This window comes from Pan troglodytes, chromosome 10 (assembly GCF_028858775.2).
Source record: "Pan troglodytes isolate AG18354 chromosome 10, NHGRI_mPanTro3-v2.0_pri, whole genome shotgun sequence".
NCBI classification, from domain to species: Eukaryota; Metazoa; Chordata; class Mammalia; order Primates; family Hominidae; genus Pan; species Pan troglodytes.
In genome coordinates this window covers 26,435,112-26,448,133 of record NC_072408.2, presented here as the reverse complement: position 1 = coordinate 26,448,133, position 13,022 = coordinate 26,435,112, and the positions used below count along the sequence as shown (strand labels likewise).

Below are 13,022 nucleotides of genomic sequence, written 5' to 3'. Positions count from 1 at the left end.
CTGGCTGATTAAATTTTTTTTTTTTTTTTTTTTGCAGAGACAGGGTCTTGGTATGTTGCCAAGGCTGGTCTCAAACTCCTGGCCTCATGCAAGCCTCCCACCTTATCCTTCCTATCCATGAGCCACCATGCCCGACCCCACTCCAATTCTGAAAGAGGTTCTACGACGGGCAATATGTTCTCAAACACCATTGCATGCTACAGAGAAATGTTTTTGTGAAAAGAAGAGTCAATTGATGTAGCAAACTTCATTGTTGTCTTATTTTAAGGAACTGCCACAGCTATCCCAACCTTCAGCAACCACCCTGATCAGTTAGCAAGTATCAACATCAAGGCAAGACCTTCCACTAGCAAAAAGATTAGGACTTGCTGAAGGCTCAGATGATCATTAGTGTTTTTTAGCAATACAGGATTTTTTTTTCTTAGACATAATGCTATTACACATTTAACAGAATACAGTATAATCATTACTTTTACAGGCACTGGGAAACCAAAAAAACAAAAAACCACGCCCAGCTAATTTTTGTAGAGATGGGGTTTTGCCATGTTTCCCAGCCTGGTCTTGAAGTTCTGAGCTCAAAGCGATCCACCCGCCTTGGCTTCCCAAAGTGCTGGGATTATAGGCGAGAGCTACTGTGCCTAGCCTGAATTCTTTTTTTTCTTTTTTTTGAGAGGGAGTCTCGCTCTGTCACCCAGGCTGGAGTGCAATGGCACCATTTTGGCTCACTTCAACCTCCGCCTCCCGAGTTCAAGCAATTCTCCCGCCTCAGTCTTCTGAGTAGCTGGGATTACAGGTGCCCACCACCACACTCAGCTAATTTTTGTATTTTTAATAGAGACGGGGTTTCACCATGTTGGTCAGGCTGGTCTCTAACTCCTGACCTAAGATGATTCACCCGCCTCGGCCTCCCAAAGTGCTGGGATTACAGGCATGAGCCTGGCCTTCAAGTTCTTAAAATAAATACATAAATAAATAAAGAATACACATAATTCACTTCTGGTTTGAATACAAGAATCCAAGAAACCATTTTAAGAGTGGTGTTAACAGTCTACATATTGTGTTAGGAATCAGAGGAAAGACTAAATAGTACACATAGGATGTTTAAGGATTCACTTGAAATGAGTTAAATGCTTTGCTTCTTACTTTAATTCCTTCTTTGAAGTAACAGGTAATACAGATTTACATTTAATTGCTAAATTATAAAGCTATTATAAAAGGCAGATTATTTCATAATAATAGGAATGAAAATGTATGATTCAGGCATTACACAATTTTCTTTTCTTTTTAAGTTAAAGGGTTTTATTATCAAAGTCTTATAAAATAATTTCAGAAATTGTACATCAACATGGCACAGACTGTAGCCTACTTTTGTTTTTACTGCACATAGTGGAGCTTGAAATGTCTGTAACAAAGAAAGCAGTTGCCTAACTACTTTGCATATATAACATGAAATCACTGTGTGCCTAAGAATACTACTGCAGTAACACAAATTTATCGGTTTTATACAACTTGAGATTTTATTATTTTTTTTTTGAGACAGAGTCTCACTCTGTCGCCCAGGCTGGAGTGCAGTGGCACGATCTAGGCTCACTGCAACCTCCACCTCCCGGGTTCAAGTGTTCTCCTGCCTCAGACTCTCGAGTAGCTGGGATTACAGGTGCTTACCAGTAATTTTTCTATTTTTAGTAAAGACGGGGTTTCACCATGTTGGCCAGGCTGATCTCGATCACCTGACCTCAGGGGATCTGCCCGCCTCGGCCTCCCAAAGTGTTGGGATTACAGGTGTGAGCCACTACACCCAGTCAGATTTGTCTTATTTTAAAAGCATATGAAGGTCAATTTCCAACAGAGTTTAAAACAAATAAATTAATGAAAGAGTGGAAAATTCAAAATAAGGGCAAGAGGTGAGTTTTTTTTTTTTTTCTTTAAGATGGACTAAGGATAGGTAGATAGCTTTCACTGATGTAGATGTGGAATAAATTATTTCAGGAAAAAAAATTCCCAAACATCTTATGAAAAACTATACAACTCTACTTCAAAATATACTATTTATTCACTGCCAAAGACAGTTTTACTTGAAACCTTGTTTCTGTAATTAAACCCTAATTAGCCATCAAAAAAGGTTAGTGCATAATAACCGTTCAAACTTAAACCAAAATCACAAAAATTTTGCTACAAGGCTTAAAGAATTATCTATTTCTTTTCTCTTTTTTCTTTTTTTTTTGAGATGGAGTCTCGCTCTGTCGCCTAGGCTAGAGTGCAGTAGCGCAATCTCGGCTCACTGCAAACTCTGCCTCCTGGGTTCAAGTGATTCTCCTGTCTCAGAATCCGGAGTAGCTGGGATTACAGGCATGCACCACCATGCCTGGCTAATTGTGTGTGTGTGTGTGTGTGTGTGTGCGTGCGTGCGTTTGTGTTTTAGTAGAGACAAGGTTTCACCATGTTAGCCAGGCTGGTCTGGAACTCCTTACCTCAGGTGATCTGCCCCCTTCGGCCTCCCAAAGTGCTAAAATTACAGGTGTGAGCCACCGTGCCCAGCCGGATTATCATTTCAAATGCTCATTTCCAGATGGAACTATGTTAATTTGTCATGTCAACAAACAAGACCATAAGTAGATCCATCATGTTGGAGGATTTTAATGACATTTAGGATATTCTTGCCACAATAACATGCAATCAGTGCATTTCCTACATGGCTCTATTATGGCAATGAATAAAATTCTGTAAGTAATATAAGTGAACTTAATAAAGGAAATTATATGACATAAACAATCCATTCTGGCTGTAGATGCATATAGCTTTTCATTTTTGTTATGAAGCAGCGCCAATAGTAAAACGGGTTACACCATCAGATTTCACCATGACAAGAATTGCTTACATCATACCATTTTCTAAAAGCTTTTTGATGTAAATAGGTAATATCAATAACAAGAGCTTTATAACCATTAATAACTCAGAGCTATATACATCTAGGGTTGAGATGAACAAATACAACATTCAGAAATCACACAAAGCAATGACACTGATGCATGTATACAGCTGGATTCCCATAGAGGCAATATTCAGTCACTCATATCCATGTCTTCTTCATGATGATCATTCCCATTCACTTTGGGTTCTCCTAGTGAATCACCAGTTCCCTTTTCCACAGAACATTTCTTTGTTTTAGGGGAACCTGCTTCTATTGCTTTCTTCTCTTTTTTTCCTCTCTCTCACTGTCATACCCTTGTTCCTCTTCATCATAAAGCCGGGTAACTTTTACATCTGTATCACTCTCTGATTTTCTTTCCCAGTCCTTTTCCCTATCTTTACTCTTCTTCTTGCTTGTTGATCGTTCTTCATACCTATTTCTTTCTTTATCTTTCTTCTTCTTTTTATGTTTCCCAGGGGATGGTGAGAGAGACAATTTTCTTTTAGGAGACCGAGACTTTTTAGGAGATCTTGTTCCACTCCTGCTTCTTCCTTGTTGTCTCTCTGTTTGTACTTCTATAATGTCTAGCTGTGCTGTAACTTTCTGGGGGTGTTTTAGAACGTTTCTTTTGTCTTCTTTTTGTCTCTCGTTTTTGATGTGCTCCTTGACCTTCTACCTCTCTCTCTGGAATGAGATCTTCTCTGTCTTGGGCTTTTGAATCATCAACGACTCCTAGACTGACAATGTAATCATTCTCTTGATCTGCTCCTTGACTGTGTCTAGAAGATGAGAGTCCTCCTCCTCCTAGAATGTGATCTTGAATGCCTTCTTTTTTCTTTATCTGGTTCTATAGCAGCCGAAATTAGGCAGTGTGCTTCTTGTACTCTTTTCATAGCTTCCTCTATTTTTTTTTTGAGCCAAGAGTTTTGTGCTCGTTGCCCAGGCTGGAGTGCAATGGCACAATCTCGGCTCACTGCAACCTCTGCCTCCAGGGTTCAGGCGATCCTCCTGCCTCAGCCTCCTAAGTATTTGGGATTACAGGCATGCGCCACCATGCCCGGCTAATTTTGAATTTTTACTAGAGACAAGGTTTCACCATGTTGGTCAGGTTGGTCTCGAACTCCTGACCTCAAGTGATCCACCCTCCTCAGCCTCCCAAAGTTCTGGGATTACTGGCCTGAGCCACCATGTGGGGCCCCTTTCTCTATTTCTTTACTAGAGGTATCCGATTTCAGACTTGGTGAAACAAGACCAGCAGCTACATGCTTCAACTTGGGACCAACAGTGCTCATAAGCTTCAGCAACTGATCTGTGGCAACAGACTGAGTTCAAGTTTGCTCCAGGAAGCCCAAGTGCAGCAAGGGCAGGAACAAGAGTAGGAGCCCCCAAAGCAGCCGGTGGAACAGCGCCAGTCTGAGTAAGTGGGTTAGGAGTAGGCAGGAAGCCAACACCAGGTAGAAGACCTGCCATTGCATTAGCTGGTGCCAACAGACAAGCCTTAGCCTTATCAGGAATAACTCCTTCTGCATATGGTACGTTATCAAAGCTCTGTCAAGGAATACAGTGTTTGTCAGACATGGTGCGACAACTGCTGAGTCTGGATCATGGAATTTAACTAGATTGAGATTGGCAAAGGTGAATTATCCGGCGGGAAGAGGTGTGGTTCGTCGATCTTGCCTAGGAAACCGAAGACAGTCCGCATCTGCTCAGAGCTAGCGCTCGGGGAGATTAGTCCCCTATTACCTCGATGCCGCCGCCTCCACCGCCGCCACCACCTCCGCTACTGGGCCCGCCGCTAGGGCCCGGATCCGCAGTGCTGGGGACGATGGTAGTGTTGCTCACGGCGCTGCTCGCGGCGTTCTCCCTCCTGCTTTAACACATCAAACACACAGCAAGGAGGGGGAAGAGGAACCGGTTCGTGGGAGGTGGGTATCCGATGCTACAGCCTCTGCTGCTCCAGTCGCCGTCGCCACCTTTTCTCTACCCCGCTGCACGCCGCGGGGGAGGCGAAGAGAGCACGCTAGTTGGAGACCACAAGAAAACAAACGGCCACCCCCACCTCGCCTCCAACCCCACAATTTTCATAATTAACTCTAGCTGTAAATAAGAAAACATACGCGGCAACATCTCGGAAATACACTTAGGTAATAATGCTGGTGTATTTCTGTTCACAACAAAACACATTTTTACTTGAAATTTCTAAGTCCAAATGTTTAGAAAAACTATCTAGAAAATCTGATACTCAATCCTGGCCTCTTCAGCAGTTTTGAGGTCTGTTTGGCAAATACGAATAACTTGTTTTTTTTTTAGACGGAGTATCGGATTGTCGCCTGAGCTGGAGTACGATGGGGCGATCTCAGCTCACTGCAACCTCTGCCTCCTGGGTTCAAGCGATTCTCCTGCTTCAGCCTCCCCAGTAGCTGGGATTACAGGCGTGCGCCACCAAGTCCAGCCAATTTTTTGTATTTTTAGTAGAGCCACCGTGCCCAGTCTTCAAATAGTTTTTTTTTTTTTTTTTTTTTTTTTGAGATGGAGTTTTGCTGTTGTTGCCCCAGGCTGGAGGGCAATGGTGCAATCTTGGCTCACTGCAACCTCTGACTCCCAGGTTTAAGCGATTCTCCTGTCTCAGACTCCCGAGCAGCTGGGATTACAGGCATGTGCCACAATGCCCAGTTAATTTTTTGTATTTTCAGTAGAGATGGGGTTTCTCCACGGTAGTCAGGCTGGTCTCAAACTCCTGACCTCAGGTGATTCGTCCGCCTTGGCCTCCCAAAGTGCTGGAATTACAGGCCTCAAGCCATCCGTGCTGGGTCTTTTTTTTTTTTTTTTTTTTTGAGACAGAGTCTCACTGTCATCAAGGCTGGAGTGCAGCAGTGCCATCTTGACTCACTGCAACCTCTGCCTCCCAGGTTCAAGTGATTGTCTTGCCTCAGCCTCCTGAGTAGCTGGGATTACAGGTGCTCATCACCCCGTCAGGCTAATTTTTGTATTTTTAGTAGAGACGGAGTTTCACCATGTTGGTCAGGCTGGTCTTGAACTCCCGACCTTGTGATCTGCCCTCCTCGGCCTCCCAAAGTGCTGGAATTACAGGCGTGAGCCACTGCACCCCACCTATTGAATAACTTGATTTTAAAACCCCATCAACAAAAACCATTGAATTATATGTAATTACATCTACTAGGATCTTGTGTAGAATTTCCCAACTGACACCCATGGGCTGGAAATGGGTTACAAGGCGTGGGGACAAGGACCACCTCAGCTTCAGAAGGCCTAGTCTGGTCCCTGCAGGGCTAAGGCTCATGACGTCACCTCCTGCTTGTTTCAAGGTGCTGTACAAATATCCTCGCTTTCTATGTGTCCACACATGAAAATAGGTAGCACCAAGACAGTGCTTGTTTCAGAAAACCTAGACTTCTTTCTTTTTTTCATTTCTAACTAAAAAATTTTAAAAAAAGAAAGAAGGGGTTTCGCCATGTTGGCCAGGCTAGTCTCGAACTCCTGGGCTCAAGAGATCCACCCGTCTTGGCCTCCCAAAGTGGTAGGATTACAGGCATGAGGCATCACACCCAGCTGACTTTTCTCCTTTCTTTGGTGTAGTTCTCATATCTGGCAAAAGAAAAAAAAAAAAGCCCCCGCGCCCCCATAAAACTACCTATGGAGATTTAAAACCTTTACAGGTCTGGGCCCTGGCAATTCTTATTGGGGACTGGGGGAAAGACAGCCTTGAGTATTGTACTTTGTTTTTGTCTTTCTGAAGATTTACTGTCAGTTCTGAGAAGTCAGGCTTGTGAACCATGGTCCTATCCTGGCACCAATTCAAGTAAACATGACTGCCAAAGAATTTTTCAAGGTCCAGATGAGTTGATATCAGATACTGATCAAGGTAATTGCACAACTATCAAAGATAAAAAACTTCAAACTAAGTAAACACAAGTATTGGATCTAGATTAAAATATTTTCTTGTTGTCTATGTATAAGAGATAGCATTGAGAGATTTTAACCGCCTTTTAAAAGCTGATGTGCAATGGCGCAATCTCAGCTCACTGCAACCTCCACCTCCCTGGTTCAAGCGATTCTCTTGCCTCAGCCTCGTGAGTAGCTGGGATTACAGGTGCCCACTACTACGCCCGGCTAATTTTTGAGTTTTTAGTAGAGACCGGGTTTCACCATGTTGGCCAGGCTGGTCTTGAACGCCTGACCTCAGGATTCCCAAAGTGTTGGGATTACAGGCGTGAGCCACCGTGCCTGGCCAGTTACTCTCTTTCTTAAGAGATGGGGTCTTGGCCATGCGCGGTGGCTCACGCCTATAGTACCAGCACTTTGGGAGGCCAAGGCAGGTGGATCACTTGAGGCCAGGAGTTTGAGACCAGCAGGGGCAACATGGTGAAACCCCCCTCTCTACAAAAAATTAGCTGGGCATGGTGGTGCAGGCCTGTGGTCCCAGTTACTTGAGAGGCTGAGGCAGAAGGATCACTTCAGCCTAGGGGGTTGAGGCTGCAGTGAGCCATGATTGCCACTGCACTCCAGCCTGGGTGACAAAGCCAGATCATGTCTCAAAAAAAAAGCTCAAAGAAAGGATATCTTTAAAAAACAAAAACAAAAACAATGGGGTCTCACTATGTTGCCCAGGCTTGAGTGCAGTGCTTATTCACAGATGTGATCCCACTACTGATCAGCACGGAAGTCTTGACCTGCTGCATTTCCCACTGGGCTGGCTCACCCCTCCTTAGGCAGCCCAGTGGTCCTCCGTTCCCAGGAGGTTGCCATATTGATGCTGAACTTAGTGTGGACACCTGATCAGCATAGTGCACAAAAGCCCACAACTCCTGGACTCAAGTGTTATCTTTCTGCCTCAGTCTACCTGGTAGCTGGGACTATACAGCCTTGCGCCAGCTACTTTAGTAGCTTTTAAATGTCTGTTTCAAATCTATCTCTGGAGAAATTGGACCAGCTCTGAACTCAGAAAAAATAGGATATTCTAACTCATGAGGTAAAATGCTCCTGAATCATTTGGGGAGGGGGAAAAGAGATGAGTAGTGAGCAGAGCCAAGATGGTCATTCATATAATTCATCCTTAGAAAAAATTAATTCTCCATACTCCCCTTAAAAATAACAAGTGATTAAGCAGTGGCTTAATTGCTCTCTTGAAAGTTTATATAATAATCTAGAGGCTGGATGCGGTGACTCACGCCTGTAATTCCAGCACTTTGGGAGGCTGAGGTGGGTGGATCACCTGAGTTCAGGAGTTCGAGACCAGCCTGGCCAACATGGTGAAACCCCGTCTCTACTAAAAATGCAAAAATTAGTTGGGTGCGGTGGCGTGCGCCTGTAGTCTCATTCACTCAGGAGGCTGAAACAGGAGAATCAGTTGAACCCGGGAAATGGAGGTTGCAGTGAGCCGAGATGGCGCTGCTGCACTCCAGTCTGGGCAACAGAGCAGGACTCCGTCTCAAAAAAAAAAAAAAAAAAAAAAAAAAAATTCATACAGAACAGTGCTGTCCAACAGAACTTTCTGTGATGTTGGAAATGTTCCACATCTGTGTAGTTCAATATTGACTAGTTGAAATGGGGCTAGCATGACTGAGGAAATGTTTTTACTTATATATATATGTAACTACAAATTTAAATAGCCACATGTTGCTAGTGGCTATCATATTAGATACCAGGTCTAAAAATTCTACACCAGTAGGCTGGGGGCGGTGGCTCACATCTGTAACGGCAGCACTTTGGGAGGCCAAGGTGGGAGGATCACTTGAGGTCAGGAGTTCGAGACCAGCCTGGCTAACATGGTGAAACCCCATCTCTAATAAAAAATACCAAAATTAGCTGGGTGTGGTGGTGGGCGCCTGTAATCCTAGCTACTCAGGAGGCTGAGTCAAGAGAATCACTTGAACCTGGGAGGTAGAGGTTGCAGTGAGCCAAAATCATGCCACTGCACTCCAGCCTCGGCGACAGAGGACCAGTAAAGCAAGTATGATTTTCCCCATGATCTGCAAGTCATTTGCAGGAGGGGAAACCTTTGCTCAAGCTGTCTTGTAACTTAGTTTACTTGAGTCTGAATTCTGTGCCAATAGTTCTTTTTCTTGAACAGTCTGGGTGGATAAAGAGCAGAGCTTCTGTCCTTCACTGTTAACTAAGAAGAAGACCCATCTCTTGCTGTCAGTTTCCATTTAAGAGGAAAAGGGACTTTTTCCTGAGTTCTTAATGACTTCTTCGGAAAAGATTTTTTCAGTTGGGAATCTGTCTTAACAAAAGCAAAAAACTCCATAGCGTAATCACAGAATACTCCATTTTCTCAAGAATGTCCTCCTGTGTCTACATCAATAAGCTCTTAAGATGTGCAGCAAAACTAAAAAGCTGAAGAATTCGACATGCCCAGGGTGAGGCTTTAGGGAATGCAGGGGTCTTTATAAATAGGTCATTTAGATAATAACAATGTAAATTTGCCTTCCACTCTCTCTAGGCACATCTGACAGTCCAGGAACCTGAGATTGAAGGGTATGCTACCTATTGAAACCACTCTTCAACAGGAAGCAGGGAAATTTGAAGTGACTTCAGTAACAGAAGAATGTAAATAAGTCTCTTTATAACTGAAGGGGTTATTGAGATTACTTCAGAAGTTTTAAAGTAATTTGAATAAATTATCATATATTTTTCCTATAAGTAAAACCTGCAAACATTACTATTGTTATATAGTCATAAGAATCAACAATATTTTTAAAGATATAGCTAGACTTTATAATATTTCCCCTTTACTTCAAGGAAGATAGATTATGTCCTTGTGGTATATTTGAAAGCAAACTTTGAAGGCCTGGGCTAGTGCCATTTCAAATAATTTACTTACATTTGGCTACGGATAAGTGTTACAGATCTGATTTTTTTTTTACTTCAGTAGCTTAATATATTTTCCTTGTTTAATGGCCTTTTCCTAATCACTGTTCCTTTAATTTCAAGCAAGGCTACTACTATGTTTATCCCTGGCATCCACAGGAAACAGGAAATATTAAAAGAACTCAAGATGAATTAAAAAAATCTTTTACTGTGAACATAAGGTTTGAAATTGTCACATTTTCTTCTTTGCAAATATTTTAAGGATACACTAAAATCTACCATTTTTAAGTGAAAAAACATTCCTGAAGTGAAAATCTTACATCTCTGTCAAAAAGGTACTTGTTCTTGCCATGGATAAATCTATTCTAAAATATACTTGAATTTTATTTTATTTTTGAGACGGAGTTTCGCTCTTGTTGCCCAGGCTGGAATGCAATGGCGCGATCTCGGCTCACCACGACCTCCGCCTCCTGGGTTCAAGAGATTCTCCTGCCTCAAGATCCTGAGTAGCTGGGATTACAGGTATGTGCCACCACGCCAGGCTAATTTTGTTTTTTTTTTTTTTTTAGTAGAGATGGGGTTTCTCCATGTTGGTCAGGCTGGTCTTGAACTCCCAAGCTCAGGTGATCCACCCACCTCGGCCTCCCAAAGTGCTAGGATTACAGGTGTGAGCCACCGCACCCGTCCAAATTTTAAATCAAAATTAAAATAACTTCTAGATAGAAGGATCTGGATTTTATCAATGGTTAACTGTGTTCTTACAAAGTTACAAATGGCACTGAGTAGCTGAATTCCTACCATTAATTCAAAGATTTATTAGCTTATGTTTCAACAACATAATGACACCTTTAGGTCAATTTTAGAAATGTTTTTGGCATTTATACTCAACCTCATTTCCTTCCAAGTTTTGAACAGGAATTCTACATTGTGGGCATTAGCATCATGCCTTATCTTTGCATCCTGAGTTCCATAAATCTTTGCAGAATGAATAAACTTGCTGAAAAACGTACATAAAATTAAGACAGAGGCAAAACCTACTGTAAAATTAAGACAGAAGCAAAGCCTGGTATAATGAGCTACTTTTATAATTTTGTAACTGTAAAATAGTATTTATAATATTTTGTAAATAAAAATAGAATTGTATAACTATTATGCATTTTAGAATAGGTAGGGACATTTTGTTTTCACTTTGCTGTCTTGTTAGAGCCATAGCTAGAAGCTGATATTCCTCAGGTAACAAAGACTGCAGCCAAACTCTAAGAACAGAATGATCCATTAACTTTGAAAGAAGTTAAAATAGAATTTTTAAAAGATGAAAGAAAATCCATTAATACAAGGTTTTCACTCTAGCTTATGATTTTGGGAAAGTCATGGAATCTGATTTAATGGGGATAAAGGTTAATTGGTCCATATGCTGCAGAGCCTGTGTATGTGAAACAAGTGGGATGTTGTATAGGATGGTGCTTTGTGAACTGTAAAGTGATACTTACACAGTAAGGTTGAACAGGCACTACACAGGTACACCATGCAGAGAACGGAGTGCTTTGCAAGTATCTGAGAAATGGTGAGTCACTGGCTGGAGAAACGGGTTTATGGGGGAGGAATTATTTCAGAAGTTGTGGTGTTGTGGTGGAAGACTGAAGGCTTAAATGGCAAAAAGAGACTTTTTTTGGTAAGGCAAAAGGAGTCTGTGAAATTTCCTGAGTTGGCTAAAAGACATAATGTGGCAGGAGCTTTAGGAAGATTAAATGAGCAACTGGACCTAATTTCAATTTCAGCAGTCATAGACTTCCCATTTACCGAGGGCTTACTAGCTCCTCTTACTGTGTTAAGAAGTTTATAGATATTACCTCAGTTAATCCCTAACAACCCTTAAAGGTTCACATTACTACTCTGTTACAAATGTGAGAGTGGAGGCTTACAGTTAACAAACTTATTATCCAAAGCCAGGGAAATTAAGATGAGGAATATCCAAGACTACTATACAATAAAACGGGATACATGACGAAATCTAGATGTGAGAACAGGAATATTGCTATGTGCATGCAAAGATTCAGGAGAAGCATTACAGAGATTTGCTGACTAAATGATTTGCTGACTAAAGATTCAGGAGAAGCATTGCCAAGATTTGCTGACTAAATGGTAATGAGGGATCTCATATACATGAGGTGTTATGGTAGCCTTTGTTCTCCTGAGCAAACACCATGCCAACATGTAATCAGCTAAAAAAAATCTGTTCAGACAGTTCTATAGAATCTCATGATTTTTCCATTTTCAGTGAAACTGTTTTTAAAGTACATTTAATTCCAGTTTAAAGTCATCAGTTTACCTTTAATACATGCTGATGTTGGGCAGACAAGATTTTAGGAGAACATAATAGAACTCCAGGCACTTGTCTGACTTAATTCTGCCATTTTCACAAATTTGGAAAATCTCCATCCTTACAGTGATGGAGAGGCAGGCAGGATGCCAAGGAGGCTTGTCATACCTTAGGTCCTTCCAGGTATTCTGCCACTTGTTTTTCTTCTTCTTCATCAGTCAGCCAGACTGTGAGAGATTGGTGTCAGGCTGTCCCAGCCATAGCCTGTAGAGGAGACTCGGCCTCACTTTCTCTATGTGTTATCCTCTTTTCCACTGGGGGTTTTAAGGTGCCAGCCTTAAGTTCCTAGTCTAAGCAAATAGTAAAGCAAGAGTGCTGATGGCTCTCAAAGCCCAGTGAGTTCCTTCTGAAGGAAGATGTATTCAATAAATGCTTGTGACATGACCAAAGTTAATAGCAACTGATATTCTGAACCATTTTTTAAAAAATTATTTTATTTTTTTGCTTTAGCTTTTTGGTGAGGGACTTGAGGGATAAAGATGACAAGCTTTGGGCCAGGCGCGATGGCTCACACCTGTAATCCCAGCACTTTGGGAGGCTGAGGCGGGTGGATCACCTGAGGGCAGGAGTTCGAGACCAGCCTGGCCAACATGGTGAAACCCTATCTCTACTAAAAATACAAAAATTCACCAGGCGTGGCGGTGGGTGCCTGTAATCACAGCTACTCAGGAGGCTGAGGCAGGAGAATCACTTGAACCTGGGAGGTGGAGCTTGCAGTGAGCCGAGATTGCACCACTACACTCCAGCCTGGGCAACAGAGTGAGACTGTCTCAAAAAAAAAAAAACAACAACAAAAAAACAAAACAAAACCAAAATGACCAGCTTTGTTTTGGGTACATTGAGGATGTGCTGAAGGCAGAAATTTCAAATGGAGATCTCCACAGGCAACTAGAGATACAT

At 42.2% G+C, this 13,022-nt stretch overlaps 1 protein-coding gene and 1 pseudogene across 50 annotated transcripts in view; both read right to left on the bottom strand.

Annotated features, from left to right (window-relative positions):
* The window catches only part of PLEKHA5 (pleckstrin homology domain containing A5), a 245,580-nt gene that overhangs the window by 64,395 nt on the left and 168,163 nt on the right, over window positions 1-13,022 (bottom strand). The gene's annotated exons all lie outside the window — the stretch shown is intronic.
* LOC104001490 (serine/arginine-rich splicing factor 11-like) lies at window positions 2,959-12,277 on the bottom strand (annotated as a pseudogene).